This window comes from Anomaloglossus baeobatrachus, chromosome 1 (genome assembly GCF_048569485.1).
Source record: "Anomaloglossus baeobatrachus isolate aAnoBae1 chromosome 1, aAnoBae1.hap1, whole genome shotgun sequence".
NCBI classification, from domain to species: Eukaryota; Metazoa; Chordata; class Amphibia; order Anura; family Aromobatidae; genus Anomaloglossus; species Anomaloglossus baeobatrachus.
The window spans coordinates 19321454-19344245 of record NC_134353.1 but is presented as its reverse complement, the minus strand read 5'-3'; the positions used below and the strand labels follow the sequence as shown (position 1 = coordinate 19344245).

At 47.9% G+C, this 22792-nt stretch overlaps 1 pseudogene; it reads left to right on the top strand.

Annotated features, from left to right (window-relative positions):
* Positions 1 to 22792, top strand: part of LOC142294860 (vomeronasal type-2 receptor 26-like) — a 155483-nt pseudogene that overhangs the window by 84822 nt on the left and 47869 nt on the right.

Here is a 22792-nt window from a genome sequence, read left to right as displayed (position 1 = left end):
GAAACCTCGGGCTAACCTGTGCCGCGGATTCCAATCCCCAGCTGCCTAGTTGTACCCGGCTGGACACAAAAATGGGGCGAAGCCCACGTCATTTGTTTTTTAATTATTTCATGAAATAAGTGAAATAATTAAAAAAAACGGGTTTCCCTATATTTTTGGTTCCCAGCCGGGTACAAATAAGCAACTGGGGGTTGGAGGCAGCCCGTGGTGCCTGCTGTACCTGGCTAGCATACAAAAATATGGCGAAGCCCACGTCATTTTTTTGGTGGGCAAAAAAATTCTGCATACAGTCCTGGATGGAGTATGCTGAGCCTTGTAGTTCTGCAGCTGCTGTCTGCTCTTCTCCATACAGACAGACAGCAGCTGCAGAACTACAAGGCTCAGCATACTCCATCCAGGACTGTATGCAGAAGTTTTTTGCCCCCTGAAAAAATTATGTGGGCTTCGCCATATTTTTGTATGCTAGCCAGGTACAGCAGGCAGGTACGGCTGCCCCCAACCCCCAGTTGCCTATTTGTACCTGGCTGGGAACCAAAAACAAAAGGGAAGCCCTTTTTTTATTATTTCATGAATTTCATGAAATAATTAGAAAACAAATGACGTAGGCTTCGCCCCATTTTTGTGTCCAGCCAGGTACAACTAGGCAGCTGGGGATTGGAATCCGCAGCACAGGTTGGCCTGCGCTTTCTGGGCCCCACTGCTGCGAATTGCAGTCTGCAGCCGCCTCAGAAAATGGCACTTTCATAGAAGCACCATCTTCTGGCGCTGTATCCAACTCTTCCAGCACCTGCCTGCTATACCTGGCTAGCATACAAAAATATGGCGAAGCTCACGTCCTTTTTTTGTAGTTTTTTGGCAAAAAAAATAAAAAATGCTTCCCTGGATTTTCCTTTGCCAGTGAAGGTAACACCAAGCAGTGGGGGTTAGCAGCCAGTAGCTGCTTGGATTACCCTTAGCTAGCAATACAAAAAATGCAGCGGGAGCCCATATATATTTTTTTTAATTATTTATTTAAATAACTAAAAACAAAATGGGCTTCCCTGTATTTTGATTGCTGGACATCACAGTGCTGTAAAAATAAATCTTTAAAAAAATGACGTAGCGCTCCGCGGTATTTTTGATTCTCAGCGCAGATAAAGTAGACAGCTACGGGTTGCCACCCCCATCTGCCTGCCGTTACCTTGGTTGGCAATCAAAATACAGGGAAGCCCATTAATTTTTTCTATTTAAAAAATAGTAAAAAAAAAAATGACGTTGGGTCCTCCCATTTTTGATAGCCAGCTAGGGTAAAGCAGACGGCTGTAGCCTGAAAACCACAGCTGGCAGCTTTACCGTGGTAAGGTAAAGCGGACAGCTGTGGTCTGGTATTCTCAGGGTGGGAAGGTCCATAGTTATTGGGCCTTCACAGCCTAAAAATAGCAGGCCGCAGGCACCCCAGACGTGGCGCATCCACTAGATGCGCCAATCCTGGCGCTTCACCCCAGCTCATCCCGTGCCCTGGTGCAGTGGCAAACGGGGTAATAAATCGGGTTGATACTAGCTGTAAAGTCACCTGAGATCAAGCCCAGCAGTTTGTGATGTCATGGCGTCTATTAGATACCCAACATCATAAACTGTCAGTACTAACAAAAAAAAAAAAAATCGACAAAAGAAATTTATTTGAAAAAAACAGTCCCCAAAACATTTCCTCTTTCACCAATTTATTGTAAGAAAAAAAATAAAGGGGTCCCACGACGACTCTGGACCGTCTAGTATATGGGGGGGAGACACTCAGGGAACGTATCCCCCATTTTCTAGGAGTGTGGACCCTTCATGTGAGGAGTGTGGGTGCAATGAATCTGCACTCACTCTCCCCAGGTCCACAGCAGCAGAGTTCATGTCGTAATGGTTGCTACCAAAGCTACAATGCCCTGCTCATGAGGTAAGGGCATGCCTAATCAGGAGAACTACTGTAGAGGAAGCTCTGCTCACTGGTATATAGGTGCTCAGAGGTAATAATAGATAAAATAAGTGCGTAACCTCGGCATTCTAAATCTCCCAGACTAAGTCAGTAAGTCACAACGGATAGTAATGCAAAATCACTCTTTATTGGTCCATATTAAGAAAAAAAAATTTTCATAACTTATCTGCATGTAATCATGAAAAATGACAATAATCAGTATCACATAAGAGTGAGAGAACAATAACATAAACTCGAACAATGTAGAGGTACAATTGGGATGCAGCAAAAGAATTGCAACACAGCAAGAAATGAAACACATGATACAAATGTCATAATACAGTACAAGGACAATATAGTAATGACAAATATGGGGTCAGAGTAGGCTTAGACAGCTCTGGTACGAAAGAGATGTCAATCATAAAGTAACATGTGCAGTAGGTGTAGAGCTACACTATGCATGGCAGAGCTAATGGGTAGACCGACCATAGAAAAAAGAACGGAGAAAAAGTGGAGAGAAAATGGAGAAAAAGTGGAGAAAAAATGGAGAAAAAGTGGAGAAAAAATGTAGAAAAAGTGGAGAAAAAGTGAAGAAAAAATGTAGAAAAAGTGGAGAAAAAGTGGAGAAAAAATGTAGAAAAAGTGGAGAAAAAGTGAAGAAAAAATGTAGAAAAAGTGGAGAAAAAGTGGAGAAAAGGTGGAGAAGAAGTGGAGAAAAAGTGGAGAAAAAGTAGAGAAAAAGTGGAGAAAAAGTGGAGAAAAAGTGGAGAAAAAAATGGAGAAAAAGCGGAGAAAAAGTGGAGAAAAGGTGGAGAAAAAGTGGAGAAGAACTGGAGAAAAAGTGGAGAAAAAGTGGAGAAAAAGTGGAGGAAAAGTGGAGAAAAAGTGGAGAAAAAATGGAGAAGAAGTAGAGAAAAAGTGGAGAAAAAGTGGAGAAAAAATGGAGAAAAAATGGAGAAAAAGTGGAGAAGAAGTGGAGAAGAAGTGGAGAAAAAGTGGAGAAAAAGTGGAGAAAAAATGGAGAAGAAGTAGAGAAAAAGTGGAGAAAAAGTGGAGAAAAAGTGGAGAAAAAGTGGAGAAAAAATGGAGAAAAAGTGGAGAAAAAGTGGAGAAAAAATGGAGAAAAAATGGAGAAAAAGTGGAGAAGAAGTGGAGAAGAAGTGGAGAAGAAGTGGAGAAGAAGTGGAGAAGAAGTGTTTGTTCATGCCAGATGGGAGATAAATAATTTTTTACCGGCGCTGTCATTTACTGTAACGTGATCATCGGTGTACGGTGTATACCTGTGATCACGTGAGCGGGGACCGGAAAAACCGTCCTGAATCATGATCTCCAGGGTCTCAGCTAGCCCTGAAACCCAGGAGATTTTCTGACGCTGGTGGGCGTTATTCACTTTTTTCTGCCTGCTGTTTATAAACGGCAGATCAGAATAAGGCTACATTAACACGACCGATCCATTTTTGCGGTCTGCAAAAAACAGTCCGTTTTTTTCACGGGTGCATCCGTGTGGCATCCGTTTCCGTTCCGTAGACGGTCCGTATGTCATCTGTTTGTCATCCGTGTGCCTTCCGTTATTTTTGTGTACTGCAAAAAAACTGAAGGAGGGTAAATGCATAAATTTACCCAGGATCCATAGCTTCATCCTACATGAGGCGGTCACATGTTCACTCCAGTGCCATTTTCTACTGCTTTTCACAGCGTAGAGCGCTCTGGTGATTTTCTTGTGCTTGTGCACTTCATATCAGTCTTTTCTGTCATTATAATGGCAGAAAGACACATAATGTCCCACTCTCCTGCATTTTGTAATTTTGCACCCTTTGGTGCCTTTCATGTGGCACTAAGGGGTGCTAAGCTTTGTATTTAGCCAAAAAAATGGAAAAAAAAATGACGTAGGGTTCACCCTAGTTTTGTAGCCAGCTAGGGTAAAGCAGACGGCTGCAGCCTGCAGACCACAGCTGGCAACCTCACCTTGGCTGGTAATCCAAAACTGAGGGTACCCCACGCTGTTATTTTAAATTAAATAAATAGTTAAAAAAAAAAAAAAACACGTAGGGGTCCCCCCAAAATTGGATCACCAGCCAAGGTAAAGCAGACAGCTGGGGTATGATATTCTCAGACTAGGGAGGTCCATGGTTATTGGACTCTCCCCAGCCTAAAAAAAGCAGGCCGCAGCCGCCCCAGAAGTGGCGCATTCATTAGATGCGCCAATCCTGGTGCTTCGCCCCAGCTCATCCCGCGCCCTGGTGCGGTGGCAAACGGGGTAATATATGGGGTTAATACCAGATGTGTAATGTCACCTGGCATCAAGCCCTGGGGTTGGTGAGGTCAGGCGTCTATCAGATACCCGACATCACCAACCCAGTCAGTAATAAAAAAAAATAGACGACAAACACATTTTTATTTGAAAAAACACTCCCCAAAACATTCCCTCTTTAACCAATTTATTAGAAAGAAAAACAAATGCAGGTCTGGTGTAATCCAAGGGGTTGCCATGACGATCTACATTGTCCCAGTCAATGAAGAGCAGAATGTTCCCCATTGGCTGGGAGAGCAATGCAGTGACCTGAGCTAACATCAATGGGTCAGCCCAGGTCACTGCAGGGGATTACAAGTGCTGCTGTCAGCGATGTACATTACCTGCGCTGATCTCCAGCACACTGTCTTCAATCATCTTCACAGCCAAGTATCGCGAGCGGCCCGTGACGTCACCGCTAGTCAGTCTCGGGTCGGAAGCGAGAGAAGGTGATGTGACAAGCGGCGGCCATGGAGGACAGTGACAGCGCTGAGGTCGGGATGGCGGGACTTCATCACCGCAGGTAAGCCGAGCGGGACCATGTGTGCAGTGTGTGTGCAGAGTGTATGTGTGTGTGTGTGTACGTGTGTACATGCCGCGGGCAGGAGGGGGCGGAGCGAGCTGAGCGGGGAAGTGTGGGCTTCCTGCACGTAACTAGGATAAACATCGGGTTACTAACCAAAGCGCTTTGGTTGGATACCCGATGTTTATCTTGGTTACCAGCTTGTGGCAGGCTGCCAGCGATGGCTCCTGCACACTGTAGCTGTAAAAAGCCCTGCTTTTTGCTGCTAGAACCGTTCTCGAACGTATCTAGAACTATCGAGCTTTAGCAAAAAGCTCGAGTTCTAGTTCGATCTAGAACAGCCCCCAAAATCACTCGAGCCGCGAACTGGAGAACCTCGAACCGCGAACCGCGCTCAACTCTATTTAAGACCCCTTATTTAAGAGCATAAAAATTCAAAGTTCGAAACTTGCAAAATGTTTACATTTTTTGTCAAATTTTCATAAAAAGAAGCAAATCATTGACCAAAATGTACAACTATCAAGAAGTACAATATGTCACAAAAAAACATTCTCAGAATCACTGGGATCCATTGAAGCGTTCAGAGTTAATATCTCAAAATTGAAAACAATGTCCTGGTCAGGACCAAAAAACAGACTTTGGTTAATGGATTGCTCTATTTAATATTGTTCAACTTTCTGGTATTTTTTATTGCCTGGTGCAGAACACTGGGCTGAGAAGGTGCTTTTCAAAGGGTTAAAATAATACATTAATTTCACCGTAAAAGCGATGTCTTTAATAATGTATTACAGCTTTCCTGACATACTAACCAGCACTTCTATCCATACAATGGCTGCTGAGTATCTGACCAGATAAAAAAGGATCTAGACACTCGAGTAATGGGCCGAGGAGAACAGAATAGTGTTTAACAGGGACAAACGTAAAGTCCTACACAGCTGGGTAAAAGAAATAAAAAAGTATATATCGTATGGGAAAAATAGAACTAAGCCCCAGGGAAAAGAAAGGGAGTACAAAACTAAGCGATAGCACAAGGGAAAAGGACCGGAGCATAAAACTAAGCGATAACACCGGGGGAAAGGACCGGGGCATAAAACTAAGAGATAGCACCGGGGGAAAGGACCGGGGCATAAAACTAAGAGATGGCACCGGGGATAAGGACCGGGGCATAAAACTAAGAGATGGCACCAGGGAAAAGGACCGGAGCATAAAACTAAGAGATGGCACCGGGGAAAAGGACTGGAGCATAAAACTAAGAGATAGCACCGGGGAAAAGGACCGGGGCATAAAACTAAGAGATGGCACCGGGGAAAAGGATCGGGGCATAAACTAAGAGATAGCACCGGAGAAAAGGACTGGAGCATAAACCTAAGAGATAGCACCGGGGAAAAGGACCGGGGCATAAAACTAAGAGATGGCATCGGGGAAAAGGACTGGGGCATAAAACTAAGCGATAGCACTGGGTAAAAGGACTGGGGCATAACACTATGCGATAGCACTGGGTAAAAGGACTGGGGCATAACACTATGCGATAGCACCAGAGAAAAGGACTGGGGCATAAAACTAAGCGATAGCACCGGGGAAAAGGACTGGAGCAAAAAACTAAGCGATAGCACAGGGAAAAGGACTGGAGCATAAAACTAAGCGATAGCACCAGAGAAAAGGATTGGGGCATAAAACTAAGTGATAGCACTAGGGAAAAGGACCAGGGCATAAAACTAAGCGATAGCACAAGGGAAAAGGACCGGGGCATAAAACTAAGTGCTAGCACCAAGGAAAAGGACCAGGGCATAAAACTAAGAGATAGCACCGGGGGAAAGGACTGAGGCATAACACTATGCGATAGCACAAGAGAAAAGGACTGGGGCATAAAACTAAGAGATAGCACCGGGGAAAAGAACTGGAGCATAAAACTAAGCGATAGCACGGGGAAAAGGACTGGAGCATAAAACTAAGCGATAGCACCGAGGAAAAGGACTGGAGCATAAAACTATGCAATTGCATCAGGGAAAAGGACTGCGGCATAAAACTAAGTGATAGCACTAGGGAAAAGGACTGGAGCACAAAACTAAGCGATAGCACCAGGGAAAAGGACTGGGGCATAAAACTAAGCGATAGCACCAGGGAAAAGGACTGGAGCACAAAACTATGCGATAGCACCAGGGAAAAGGACTGGAGCACAAAACTAAGCGATAGCACCAGGGAAAAGGACTGGGGCATAAAACTATGCAATTGAATCGGAGAAAAGAACTGGGGCATAATAGTGGATCTCAGATTCAACATGAGCGAACAGTGCAGAGCTGCAGCTAAAAAGGCCAATAAAATTTTGGTAGGTATCAAGACAAGCATTGAATCTAGATCAAGAGAGGTAATTATTCCCCTATACTCTGCCCTGGTGAGACCCCACCTGGAATACTGGGTACAATTCTGGCTGCCCCAATTCAAAGAAGACATCGATATATTGGAGCAAGTCCAGAGAAGAGCAACCAAGATGGTAGAAGGTCTGCAACCATGTCATATGAAGACCGGCTAAAATAACTAAAGAAAAGACTGAGAGGTGACTTAATAGTGGTCTACAAATATCTGAGAGGTCATCACAGAGGCATCTACCCTATTTTCATTAGCACAAGGAAGTACAAGAAGCAATGGGGTGAAACTAAAAGAAAGGAGATTCAGATTAGACAGTAGAAAAACTTTGTAACAGTGAGGGTAGTCAGATAGTGTAAATTGTGGCTGCAGGAGACAATGAGAGCCTCCAAAGAGTGGAACAGGCGGCCATGGGAGGCAGTGAGGGCAGGCAAAAAGTGGAACAGGCTGACATGGGAGGTAGTAAGGGCAGTCAGAGAGTGGAACAGGCTGACATGGGAGGTAGTGAGGGCAGTAAGAGTATAATTGGAGGCCATGGAAGGCAGTGAAGTCAGTCAGAGAGTGGAATAGGCTGACACGGGAGATAGTGAGCTCTCCATTAATGGAAATCTTCAAGCGGAAGCTGTATAAACATATAGCTGGGATGATTTTGGAAAATCTGCACTCACAGGTGGTTGGATCTGATGGCCCTTGAGGTCCCTTCTAACTCCACCATTCTATGATTCTATAGATAGGATCAGATAAGTCCTACAATAGAAAAGCATGTTTTAAGTATAATAATTACACCCAAAGCCGTCCCCATTGTGGACCTTCATTTGTTTCTTCAGGATTTATCAACATTGAACCCTCTCTTATTTTCCTGCCATTAGATCAGTTTATTCAGATCATTATGTAGGGAAACTCCATCTTCAATATTTGGTATTTGGAAGCAACGTTTCCCCTTGTGAACAGTAGTAATCATCTGCCTCATAGCGATTTCTTGCTTTCTCTGGATGAACTTGATGGTCCAGTCTATATTTTTCATCCACATGTGTCTTAGGTCCCACAATCCCGATGTAATGAGAGATGTTCTCCTGGATTTAGAAAAGCTCCTAAGCCGGGATACGAAATCTGCTGCTATGACTGCATCGTCTGCTCTGAAGGAGAAATTTCAAACACGACAGGTACAAAACGTCTTTTAAGATCAATAGAAACTGAGAAAAAGGACATTTTTGTGTACTCACCGTAAAATGTCTTTCTTGGAGCCTTTCATTGGGGGACACAGACAGTGGTGTCTCCAGGGGAGGCGTGACACTAGGTTTGAAAAAAGTGTTAGCTCCTCCTCCCACAGCATATAATCCCAGCTAGGCGGGAACTAGCTCAGTTTGTTGTAAAAGCAGTAGGAGAAGGACAACCAAAACCACAAGGGTGGCAGCTGTGCCCCCAATGAAAGGCTCCAAGAAAGACATTTTACGGTGAGTACACAAAAATGTCCTTCCCTTTCTCGCCTTTTCATTGGGGGACACAGACAGTGGGACGTCCCAAAGCAGTCCCTGGGTGGGAACTGAACTATTAACAGTGTAGAACATCAGCCTAAGAGCTGACTAAGAACTGCAACTGCAGTGAACACATAACAAACACTGTCAAAAAACCGAGCAGTGGCCACTTATAAATGGGCCACTGCCGCCTGAAGGACTTGTCTTCCAAGAGCAGCATCCGCAGATGCATGCATATACACTCTGTAGAATTTTGTAAACGTGTGCACACTGGAGCAGGTAGCGGCCTTGCAAAGTTGGGCCGCCGAAGCCTGATGGCGGATAGTCCAGGAGGCACCCACTGCTCGTGTAGAGTGGGCACACACAGATTGAGGAGGAACAACACCTCGTGTTTTGTAAGTTTCACACATGGCAGTCCTGATCCATTGAGAAATCGTGGATTTGGAAGCCCGGTCGCCCCTTTTTGTGTCCTTCTGAGAGGACGAAAAGGGCATCGGACGTGCACAACGGCGCTGTTCTGGAGATGTAGATCCGCAGAGCCCTGACAAGATCGAGAGTGTGAAGGGCTTTCTCAAAGGAGTGGACCGGGGCCGGGCAGAATGATGGCAACACAATGTCCTCGTTCAGGTGGAAAGAGGATACGACCTTCGGAAGGAAGGCAGGGGAATGCCGAAGGACCACCTTATCATGATGGAATATCAGGTAAGGTGAGCGACAGGACAGAGCTGCCAGTTCGGACACTCGCCTGATAGAAGTAATAGCGACTAAAAAGGCAACTTTCCAAGACAGCCGTTGAAGAGAGATTTCTCTCAAGGGTTTGAAAGGAGGAAGCTGAAGTGCTCCGAAAATGAAATTCAGATCCCAGGGATCTAAAGGGTGACGATAAGGGGGCACCAAATGCGCCACCCCTTGAAGAAAGGTACGGACCTGAGGGCGAGAAGCCAGCTGCTTCTGGAAATAAATTGACAAGGCAGAAACTTGTCCATGAGGTCCACATCTGGGAGCCCCCAACGAAGAGTGATCTGATGGAACACCTCGTCGTGGAGGGACCATTCCCCTGCCGCTAGACCTTGCCTGCTGAGAAAGTCTGCGGCCCAGTTGTCTCTCCCCGGAATATGGACAGCTGAAATAATGGGAATGTGCATCTCTGCCCAAAGAAAAATCCTGGAGACTTCTTTCATCGCTGCCCTGCTGCGAGTTCCTCCCTGACGGTTGACGTAAGCCACAGCCGTGGCATTGTCTGACTGGATCCGAACCGGGAGGCCCAGAAGCAAGGGTTGAAAGGTCTGAAGGGCCAGAAATTTGGCCCTGATCTCCAGAACATTGATATGAAGGGATCGCTCGGGGTGAGACCAGCGTCCGTGAGCAGTGTGGTGGAGAAAAACCGCCCCCCAGCCTAACAGGCTGGCATCTGTCATGACTACGTGTCAGTGGACAGGGCGGAAGGACTTCCCCTGAGATAGGGATGAGACCTGAGTCCACCAGACGAGGGAGCTGAGGGCAGTCCGAGATAAGCGGACTGACCGGTCTAGAGAGGCTGGATTCTTGTCCCAAGAAAACAGAAGATCCAATTGCAGAGGGCGCAAATGGAATTGGGCAAACAACAGGGCTTCCATGACTGCTACCATCTTGCCTAACACTCTCATCCCACTCCAGAGGGATGGGTAATGGCGGGAGCAGAGGGATTGGGCGGCCCGGATCAGGGAAGACCTCTTGTGTTCTGGAAGAAAAACCCCGGGCCTGAACCGTGTCTATCAGCACACCCTAAAAGGTGATGCACTAATGAGGAATGAGGGATGACTTGTTGAAGTTGAGAAGCCACCCTAGCCTTGAGAGCGTGTCTGGGCAAATTTACACGCTTTCTGAGCAAACTGAGGAGAGCTCCCCTTGACAAGTAGGTCGTCCAAATAGGGAACGACCAGAACGCCTCTCGGGTGCAAAATGGACATGACGGCCGCCATGACCTTTGTGAAGACCCGAGGCGCAGTAGCCAGTCCAAAGGGAAGGGCCCTGAATTGGAAATGATGGTATCCTCCCAAAACGAAGGAACCGTTGATGCGATACACATATGGGAATGTGTAAATAAGCATCTTGAATGTCTATGGAAGCTAGGAATTCTCCCGGTTCCATAGCAGCTGGTACGGCTCGTAATGATTCCATTCGGAAGGTCCGAATCCGTACGGACCTGTTTAGCCTTTTGAGGTCCAGGATAGGACGGACAGAGCCATCTTTTTTTTTTTTTTGGGGACGACAAAGAGGTTTGAATAGAAACCTTTGCCGCGCTGTTCCAGGGGCACTGGAATGATAACGTTTGCTTTCTGTAAAGAGGCTATGGCCTGAAATAAGGCCTGGCTTTGCGTTATGGACTTTGGAAGCTGAGAATGCAGAAACCTGTTGGCCAGTAGGGAATGGAAATCGATCTTGTAACCTGAGGTGACGATTTCTCGAACCCAAGCATCGTGAGTATGGTCTAGCCAGATATCCCGAAAAAGCAGAAGCCGCCCTACAACAGGAGTCGGCTCTGAGGGGTACCCGGCGTCATGCTGAAGGGGCCTTCGCGGGGCGAGGTCCCTTGGGTTTAGATTGCCTGGAGTGGGATCTGAGCGTTGCGACAACCCCTGTGATGGTTTTTGGGGGGCGGGCCGAAAGGACTGCCTGCGCCAAGAAGACTTTAAAATTTTTGGATACAGGCTGCTTTTGTGGTAGAATGGTACTTTTACCACCCATCGTCTCAGATATAAGCTTGTCCAGGGATTCTCCAAACAGACAAAGACCCTGGAAGGGGAGTGTGAACAGGGACTTCTTGGAGGCACTGTCCGCATTCCATATCTTTAGCCACAGGACTATGCGGGCAAAAACAGCGTTGGCTGCCGTTAGGGCTGACAAACTAGCTGCATCTAAGGAGCCATGAAGCAAGTAATTAGAGGCTAGAAAGAACAAATCAAGGATCTCAAAAATCTCTGAAGGAATATTGCAAGAGCAAAGCAACTTGCGCAAGTTCCTACTCCACACACTCATTGCTCTCGCCACCCATGTCAAGGCAAACAGGGGGCGCAGAGAGGAGCTGGAAGCCTGGAAAATAGATTTGACTGCAGCATCAATTGCGCGGCCAGACGAGTCCTTGAGAGACGCGGTGTCTGAGACAGACATAACCGTGTTTAGCCAGCCTGGATACTGGCGGATCCACAACAGGGGGTACTGACCAGAGCTTAACCAGTTCCGATAGAAAGGGATAAGCGAATGAAGAGGAGGATTTTTTATTAAACCTCCTATCAGGGTGATCCCACCGTTTTAGATATGATTTGATGAAAAATCAGATCCTGGGCAAAGGACTTAGGAGGCTTCTTGGCCCGCTTGATTGCCGACTGAGAAGTCGGGTCCGAAGGCTGATCAGAAATCGACAGAGTGATTGACAGCCGAAATTAATGTGTCTTCCATATGTCTAGACTCAGAAGGGACATCTGAATCAGAGTCAGAGTCTTGGGAATCGTGACTACTAAAGATCACGGAGCCTGAGTCAGACTGATCATCGTCCGAGTCGGACGAGACCTAACGGTCGCAATGGCGCCTTTTAGAGACAGCCTTTTTACGTAATGGGAACGAGACACCAGACGAAGGCGGGCTCCCCTGGGGGAGCTGAGCCAGGGGGAGGCTGTGAGAGCCTGTGGAAGGCTGGGATATCTGAGCAGCCAGGTCATCTAACCTCTTAGACATTAGAAGAGCCCAGGCAGGAATAACATCATCAGACTGGGGTACTGCCTGGATACTGGCCGTAGCCAAATCCACAAACTGCACGACCTCCTGGTCCGGCAGCGGAGGCTGTTGTGACACGGTAGTAGGGGCATCGCAGCCCCGGCATAGTGGATAGCTTCGGCCATTACAAAAACGAGCGTCCACAGGTGGTACAAGCATAGTACAGGTCCGTAGAGGACGCCTGGGAAGCTTTATCACCCTTGCGGTTACGCATGTCAGCAACAGTTCCACAATAAGTGTCGCGGGCGGAGGAGGGGACGCTGCGCTCTCCCACTGCTCGGGTCCGGCTGCTGCTGCTGCTCGGTGGTGGCTCGAGCGGTGGGCCGGATCCCGGGGACTCGAGCGGCGTTCCTCGCCCGTGAGTGAAAAGGGGGAATTGATTGTGGGGATTTGATATTGTCCGTGACGCCACCCACGGTTGTGGTGAGATTGGTGACACCAACGCTGCTCTGGACGGGGATCCCGGGAGCGATGACAGGGAGCAGCCTGGATGTTAGTTCTCCCCTCCGTGGGTAGGGGGTTGGTTGTCCCGGGGCCCATTGATGGAGTAGGGATGGATGGCAGGCTGGTTACGGGGCCTGGTGAGGTGCAGGGTCACGGGGGCAGTGCTGTGCCGCACGGCACGGTGGTACTCACTCAGCCAATGATGTACACAGAGTCTCCGGCAAAACAAATGGCTGGATAGACGGGTCCCACAGACAGCTGCGGCGTTTCTCCTCCCGGCAGGTTGATGGTGACTGCCTTTCCCTGCACCTGTGTAGTGTAACGGTTCCAATGGGTTCCCACCGATAACCCGCTCCCCAGCTTGAAGGTTACTGAAGGAGCCCTTTTTGCCTGCAGGCTCTGGCCCTGGGAACTTTAGCCTTGGCGGTGACTGTGTTTCTCTCTCTCGGTTGGACTGTTGCCTTCTGTCGGGACTTGGCTGCTGGGAAACCCAGGAGGTTCCCTTCGCTAACGAATTTGGCAAATTCACGGCGACTCCTAGCCTTGCCGGGGTCCGTAAGCCCCTGACGGATGGTGCTGGCTTCTCTTTGCGTACCAGTCCAGTACCGCCGGGCCATTGCCCGTCCACGGTCCTTACGGCTAGCTCCAATAGACCTCTCCTGCAGACGGTCACCACCGTCTGCCAACCTTGCTGTTCCGTCCGGGCCACACACCCGGACCAACTTCAGGCTCCTAAACTGCCACTTCCCTCCTTCCACTTTCACTTCAAAACTGATCTGCTCTTTTCCCGCCTCCAGGACTGCGAACTCCTCGGTGGGCGGGACCAACCGCCTGGCCCACCCCCCTGGCGTGGACATCAGCCCCTGGAGGAAGGCAACAAGGGTTTTTGTCTGACTTCGGTGTGCCTGACCGGGAGTGTGGGGTGTATTGGTGTTGTTCTGTGACGACCTGGCTTGTCCAGGGCGCCACATAAGTACAGTGAGCCTCTAGCAGTATTATAAAGGGACTGCTGTGGGTGAGGAGCTGCTAGCAGTATTATAAATGACTGCTATGCAGAGCCGGTGTATACCGAGTAAAGTAGCACACCCTGTCAAACAGTCGGTATATACCTACAGGCACAGTTAGTATATACTGCTAAAAGCTGATATACACCGCCTGCCAGCAGACACACACCGCTAGAAAGACAGCGATATACCACTGAGCAGAGCGGTATATAGTGCTGCAGAATCGCAGAGCCAAGGAGGCGATCTCACCCGTGTCTGCTCCCCACATGTAATGGCGTCCAGTGTTCTCTGGCAGCATGGAGGGGAGAGACGGCCCACTAGAGGGAGCAGGTTCCAGAGCAGTGAGAGGGGGCGTTGCTAGAATGCAGGCCGACGCCGGGAGCTAAATTTATGATGCTTCCCCAGGATCACGGCCTGCATCGCCCTACCGGCGCCTTTCCAGGCGGCGGTTTGGATGCAGGGGACTGACTCGTCATCTCCCTACCTGCTCCTGGCTCCGTCTGATGACGCGTCGGTCCTGGGATGCGGGGATCTCGGGGACGCATCTTCGGCTCAAGGCTAGCAGGTACTCGGCTCTGCTTAGCCCTCTGGAGCTACCTCTGTGAGGTGCTTCCAGGGAGCCTGGAGGGGTACGCAGACCCGACCACTTGGGCGCGAGGGAAGACTGACGGCTTGTGCACGCCAGGTTTCCTCTGCCCGTACACGGGGGGAACGGGGGTGGCAAGGCACCCTGGTATTGCCACTATCAAAAATAGAATGAATAAAAAAAGAAAAACAAAATAAAAAGTAAAAATAAGCTGGCCTGAGGCACCTCTGGTGGAGCTCAGTCCAGACATGTCAGCCTCCCTGCTGGCACTAGGAAAAAACTGAGCTAGTTCCCGCCTAGCTGGGGTTATATGCTGTGGGAGGAGGAGCTAACACTTTTTTCAAGCCTAGTGTCACGTCTCCCCTGGAGACACCACTGTCTGTGTCCCCCAATGAAAAGGCGAGAAAGGAATGTGAAGTTATAACATCTACGGTAATTTAATACCCCGGCCCCTCCCCCCGCCGCTGTGTGAGAACAGCACAGATAATAGGATTGGAACCAGGAGTAAAATGTGGCCATGCGATGACCACGGGAAACTAACCAAGCGCTCATGTAAGGTGAAGATATCAGGCTAGTTTAGTTTATTTTCATTGCGTTATCGTACTTTAAAAATATTGATGCTATTTATAATGGAAGAGTCTCCTCCATTGACCCTGTGTTTCATGCAGAACTCATTTTTGTGCCTTAGAAGTCTCCAAACTGTTGCGGGGTAAATGGGTCACTGTCCACATGAATTCATCAAAACAAGTGCACTTTGTTTACTCAGGCGGTAAATAATTATTATATGTAATATTTGCATCTAAGCAGTTTATGGGCTATGAACGGTTTGTATATTGCTGCAGTAAAGTCAAAAGTAACACTTTACAATTTTTCTTTTTTAATTCATCCCATCAGTACTCTCACACTATATGTAATTCTGCCAATATTACCTTCTATTGTTGTTCCTTTCTACCAGAAAATTTACATTTGCCTTTAATAGGTCATGTAATCACACAGTGACCCGTCCATTCACCCCCCCTCCCTTCCCCCAACCTGAGAATTGCTTGGTGTTTTCCCTCCGAAGAGGCTATCTATTCCAGACAATAAAAGATGCTGATTGATGGAATAACATGAATGTAACTCTGATGTTCTCCACAGGAAGGGACAGAAGCGTACATCAAATATAATAATGATGACTGCACGGCCCCTGTCACACAGTTAAAGTACTACTACAGTGGGGGGGGGGTTCATATTGTGTCACCTTAAATACAGTATATGCCCCCTGGCAACATTATGGCTTACCAACCCCACTTTGAGCTTGTGCCCATAACTTCTGGCTGGAAGTCAGAAGATACGTCAAAAGCACTTAATGCATCTCTATGAGACAAAACAAGGCCAGATTGAGGCCAGAATGAGGCTTTCATAGAGATGTTTTTAAATGTGACTTCCAGTGTGATCCATGAAACTCTGGATCTGCTGGCTGGAAACCTTCCTCCGCAGACCGACCAGAGAGCCGCTGGAAAAGGATGACGGCTGCAGAAGTTGAGTATCAGACAGGGATCAGGGGAATAAAGGGTGTTACACGCAGCGATATCGCTAGTGAAAGCACCTGCCCCCGTCGTTTGTGCGTCACGGGCAAAGAGCTGCCCATGGTGCACAATACCGTTAGGCCCCATCACACGGACTTACCTGCGACGTCGACGTCGCTGTTACCGGTGAACCGCCTCCTTTCTAAGGGGGCGGTTCGTGCGGCGTCACAGTGGCATCACTAAGCAGCCGCCCAATAGAAGCGGAGGGGCGGAGATGAGTGGGACGTAACATCCCGCCATCTCCTTCCCTCCTTATTGCCGGCGGCCGCAGGTAAGCTGTTGTTTGTCGTTCCCAGGGTGTTACACGTAGCGATGTGTGCTGCCTCAGGAACAACAAACAACCTGCGTGCTCAACAATCAACTATTTTTTAAAAAGGAACGACGTGTCAACGATGGGCGATTTGGTGAGTATTTTCCATCATTAACGGTCGTTTGTGCGTGTCACACGCAACGACGTCACTAACGATGCCTGATGTGCCTCATGGAATCCGAGACCCCGGCGATATATCGTTAGAAACGTCGCTGCGTGTGACAGGGCCTTTAGACTTAGAGCACCACTACAGAGATGCAATAAATAAAAACCCTGTAGTGTTGCTTTAAATTTATTACTATAATTACAAGGTATAATCTGTGTTTCACTGCTAGTAACATGACGAAATACAGCGAGTCCTGATGGAATACATCAAAAGAGCAATATAAAAAAAGATTTCATTATGCTATTATTAAAAATGTAATGACAACTAAAATAATTCAAAAGAGCAGATATTATAAGGAGGACCATTAGCAAATTACAAAGATTTCAAGACTAAGGGCGGCTTTGCACGTTGCGATATTGCACGTGCGATGTCGATGGGGTCAAATCGAAAGTGACGCACATCCGGCGGCGCAGTCGATATCGCATTGTGTAAAACCTTTTTGATACGATGAACGAGCGCAAAAGCGTCGTTATTGTATCATCGCTGCAGCCTCCGACATTTCCATAATGCCGGTGCAGCGACAGGTGCGATGTTGTTCCTCGCTCCTGCGGCAGCACACATCGCTGTGTGTGAAGCCGCAGGAGCGAGGAACTTCCCCTTACCTGCCGCCAGCTGCAATGAGAAGGACGGAGGTGGGCGGGATGTTTACATCCTGCTCATCTCCGCCCCTCCACTTCAATTGGCCGCCGGCCGTGTGACGTCGCTGTGACGCCGCACGACCCGCCCCCTTAGGAAGGAGGCGGGTCGCCGGCCAGAGGGACGTCACACGGCAGGTATGTGCGTGTGAAACTGCCGTAGCGATAATAATCGCTACGGCAGCTTTCACTAGATATTGCACGTGCGACGGGGGCGGGACTATCGCTGCAGCATCGGTAACACATTGTTACCGATGTCGCAGCGTGCAAAGCCCGCCTTAGGGCTGCTTCTCACTTGCGAGTTTCTCGCAGTAGAGCAATGCGAGAAAAACTCGCATTGGAATCGGACACACGTTAGTGAATGATTCAGCTCTCATCTGCGATTTTTTTCTCAGTCCAAATCGGACATCAGCATGCTGCTTTTTTGCGAGTTTCTCGCACCATTTGTCCCAATGATTTCCTATGGAACGGGATTAAAAGTAGGATCACACACGCGCACCAGCGTTCAAATTTGCGAGTGTGGCAGGAACTACGCTCATTAAATATTCAACAGATGAATGTGACAGCACATTCCCAAAGGTAAATTAAATGACACATGTGTAATAGCTTTTATATAATTAAGATGTTGCATGAAACAAGCATCGCAAACGCGGCACACACGCGAGCAAAAAGCATCGCACTTGCGTTGCACTCGCACCTAACGTGAACTAAAATCAGCCGAGTATTTTTCAGCCCAGTCGGACCGATTTTACTCGCATAGATGTGTTTCCAGCCTAAGGGGTACTTTGCACACTACGACATCGCAGGTGCGATGTCGGTGGGGTCAAATTGAAAGTGACGCACATCCGGCGTCGCTGTCGACATCGCAGTATGCAAATCTTTTTACATACGATTAACGAGCGCAAAAGCGTCGTTATCGTATGATCGTTGTAGGGTCCGACATTTCCATAATTACGCAGCAGCGACGGTACGATGTTGTTCCTCGTTCCTGCGGCAGCGCACATCGCTGTGTGTGAAGCCACAGGAGCGAGGAACATCTCCTACCTGCGTCCCGTCTGCAATGTGGAAGGAAGGAAGGAGGTGGGCGGGATGTTTATGTCCCACTCATCTCCGCCCCTCCGCTTCTATTGGCCGCCTGCCGTGTGACGTCGCTGTGACGCCGCACAACCCACCCCCTTAGGAAGTAGGCGGGTCGCCGGCCAGAGCGACGTGGCAGGGCAGGTAAGTGCATGTGAAGCTGCCGTAGCGATAATGTTCGCTACGGCAGCAATCACAAGATATCGCTGCTGCAACGGGGGCGGGGACTATCACGCACGGCATTGCAGCATCGGCTTGCGATGTCGTAGTGTGCAAAGTGCCCCTAAGTGCAGAAAAAAACATCAACAGAGCAAAACATTGGAGAATCCTGAGGCAAAGAAAATGTACGAACCTGAGGATCCCCACGAAGCAATGACAGAACAATAATACCAACTTACAACAAGCAAAAAAAAAAGAAAGTTTACATCGATCCCCAGCAAATCCGTCTGGTCACTTTACCTTAGGTTTAGACAAAATCTTTGGATGGACCAAAGCCGCTGTAGCAGCGTAAAGTGCAGATTGATATCTACCAAAATTACGGACTGTAGCTGTATGGCGAAGCAGGTTTTTCCCTCCGCTCTCTATACAGACACATCCGCAGGTTTTTCCCTCCGCTCTCTATACAGACACATCTGCAGGTTTTTCCCTCCGCTCTATGTAAAAACACAACTACATGTTTTTTTCACTATCTGACATGAAATAAGAATAAACCTTCCCATATTCAGTCAATTAGGAACCAAAATATGAGAGAAAGAGAGAGAGAAGAGAGAAAGAAGAGAGAGGAGAGAGAAAGAGACAGAGAAGAGAGAAAGAGACAGAGCGAGAGACACAGAGAGAGAATGTTTTCAGCCACTTTCTGCATAGTGACGTTTCCCTCCATGTCATTAATATTTTGAACCATTGCCCTTACACGTTGTGACTTGGGGGAAATGTTTTGGATCTCCTTCCACAAGCTTCTCACAATAGTTGGTAGTGTAGCTGAGCCATATTTGTAGGTCGCTGCTCACTCCGGCCTTTTCAGCTTTGCCCATACATTTTTAATAGGATTGAAATCGGGGCATTGTGACGGCCACTCCAAAATATTGACTTTGTTATCATTATGCCTTTTATGTAACCAGTTTGTCAGTAGCTTCGGGTCATTGTCCATTTGGACGACCCATTTCCGCCCAAGCTTTAAGTTCCTGGCTGATGTCTTCAGATGTTCTTCAGTATTGCCACATAATCTTCTCTCCGCATGATGTCATCTATTTTGTGATGTGCTCCAGTCCCTCCTGCAGCAAAACAACCCCCCAACATGATGCTGTCACCCCCTTGTGTCACAGTTGGGATGGTGTTCTTAGGCTTCAAAGCTTCTTCCTTTTTACTCTAAATGTAATGATGTTCATTATGGCCAAAAAGTTCAATTTAAGTTTCATCAGACCACAGGATATGTCTCCAAAAATTAAGGTCTTGTTCCTGTGTGCATTTGCAAACATTAATCCAGCTTTTTTCTGTTTCTTTTGGAGTAATGGCTTCTTCCTGGCAGAGTGGTCTTTCAGCCCATGTTGATACAGTGCTCGTTTCACTGTGGATAATGACACAATCTTACCAGCTTCCTCCAGCATCTTCACAAGGTCTTTTGTTTTTGTTCTTGGGTTGATATGAACATGTCTGACCAAAGCACATTCATCTCTGGTCCACAGAACCCATCTTCTTCCTGAGCGGATGTTTGTTTGTACTTGCGTATAATTGTTTGTACAGATTCAGGTATCTGCAAATTGCACCCAAAGATGAACCAGACTTATGCAAGTCTACAATTTTCTTCCTGAGATCTTGGTGATTTCTTTTGACTTTCCCATAATGTTACACAAAGTGGAGCGGCTTCCTTAGATGCAGAATATCAATTTATGCTACAGAGATACAAGTGTACACAGAAAACCTACAATTTTGACCACCAATCAAAGAAAGAGACCATAACAGCAAAAAGGTAGTTGTTCAGTGGAAAATTAATGCCTATAAAACTACCCAGAAGAAAATACAAATGATTACAATTAAAATAAATCTTTATTACAAAAAAATACAAGAAATACACAAATACACAACATTTAAAATGTAGGAATGAGTATGTGGCACATATAAAAAAAAAAAAAACCGGAGTCCTACAATATGCACAGCTGCCAGCGTAAATTTTAAACCGTAATAGGTAAATATTTATATAAAATCTGACAGTGTGCAAAAAATTTACGCTGGCAGCTGTGCATATTGTATGACTCAGTTTTTTGGGGGTTTTTTTGTGTATATGTGCCACATACTCATTCCTACATTTTAAATGTTGTGTATTTTTTGTAATAAAGATTTATTTTAATTGTAATCATTTGTATATTCTTCTGGGTAGTATTATAGGAATTAGAGATACAAGTGTCCTCAGCTGTGAAAACAGAGCAAAATTCCACAGTACCCAAAACAATGATCATGTGCACAGGCAGCTATGGTCACCTGCGGAGAATAATCATGACTCCACAGGAAAAAAGAGAATTTTGTTTACTTACCGTAAATTCTTTTTCTTATAGTTCCATAATGGGAGACCCAGACCATGGGTGTATAGCTTCTGCCTCCGGAGGACACACAAAGTACTACACTAAAAAGTGTAGCTCCTCCCTCCGAGCATATACACCCCCTGGATAACCAAATATAGCCAGTTTAGTGCAAAAGCTGAAGGAGAATAGCCACCCACCAGTAGAGATAGAGCAAAAACCGGAACAACCGGAACCTCTGTCTACAACAACAGCCGGTGATAACACGCGGAACAAGAAACTGCCAACAGGCAACAGGGAGGGTGCTGGGTCTCCCATTACGGAACTATAAGAAAAAGAATTTACGGTAAGTAAACAAAATTCTCTTTTTCTTCATCGTTCCTATGGGAGACCCAGACCATGGGACGTCTCAAAGCAGTCCATGGGTGGGAAATAAACAGAAACTGAGAAGTAGGCGAAACCTAACTTCACAAATGGGCGACAGCCGCCTGAAGGATGCGTCTACCCAAGCTCGCATCTGCCGAAGCATGAGCATGCACTTGGTAGTGCTTCGAAAAGGTGTGCAGACTAGACCAAGTGACAGCCTGACAGACCTGCTGAGCCGTAGCCTGGTGCCTGAAAGCCCAAGAGGCACCGACAGCTCTGGTCGAGTGTGCCTTGATCCCCAGCGGGGGAGGCACTTGAGTACACTGGTAGGCATCAGAAATGGCCGACCTAATCCAACGAGCCAGGGTCGGTTTAGAAGCCGAGAGGCCCTTACGCCGACCTGTGGTCAGCACAAAAAGAGAGGTGCACCGCCTAAGAACAGCGGTGCGTGACACATAGATCCGGAGCGCCCGCACCAGATCTAAAGTATGCAACGCTTTCTCAAAGCGATGAACAGGAGCCGGACAAAAGGAAGGCAATGAAATGTCCTGGTTAAGGTGAAAAGGAGATACCACCTTAGGGAGAAAGTCCGGAGTCGGACGGAGAACCACCTTGTCTTGATGAAAAACCAAAAAAGGTGACTCCGAAGAGAGCGCAGCTAAATCAGAGACTCTCCTGAGGGAAGTTATGGCCACTAGAAAGACGACTTTCTGTGAAAGACGAAACAAAGAAACCTCCCTAAGAGGCTCAAAGGGGGGTTTCTGTAAGGCGGTGAGGACCAGATTAAGGTCCCAGGGATCCAAAGGCCGCCGGTAAGGCGGAATGATGTGAGATGCGCCCTGCATAAAGGTGCGCACCTGAGCCAGCCGGGCGATACGCCGCTGGAACAACACTGACAGAGCCGAGACCTGTCCCTTGAGGGAATTGAGGGAAAGTCCTAGCTGCAGACCGGACTGTAGAAAGGACAGGATGGTCGGCAAGGAAAAAGGCCAAGGGGCATGGCCGGAAGAACGACACCAGGACAGGAAAATTCTCCAAGTCCTGTGATAAATTTTGGCCGAGGAAGACTTCCGAGCCCGAGTCATAGTGGAGATGACTTCAGGAGGAATGCCAGAAGTCGTCAAGATCCAGGACTCAAGAGCCACGCCGTCAATCTGAGAGCCGCAGAATTCTGGCGGAAAAACGGACCTTGTGAGAGAAGGTCTGGGCGGTCCGGGAGATGCCACGGCACCTCTACGGACAGATGGAGCAGGTCTGGGTACCAAGCTCGCCTGGGCCAGTCTGGAGCAATGAGGATGACCCGACGGCCCTCCATTCTGATCTTGCGCAGGACTCTGGGCAAGAGAGCTAGAGGGGGAAACATGTAAGACAGACGAAACTGGGACCAATCTTGAACCAGCGCGTCCGCTGCAAGGGCTTGAGGATCGTGGGAGCGAGCCACGTAAACCGGGACCTTGTTGTTGTGCCGGGATGCCATTAGATCCACTTCCGGAGTGCCCCACTTGCGGCAGATTGACCGAAACACTGCCGGATGCAGAGCCCACTCGCCACTGTCCACGGCCTGACGACTGAGATAATCTGCCTCCCAGTTTTCTACGCCTGGGATGTGGACTGCGGATATGGTGGACTCGGAGTCCTCCGTCCACTGAAGGATGCGTTGAACCTCCAACATTGCCAGGCGGCTGCGAGTCCCGCCCTGGTGATTGATGTAGGCAACCACTGTCGCGTTGTCTGACTGGACTCGAATGTGCTTGCCCGCCAACAGGTGGTGAAAGGCTA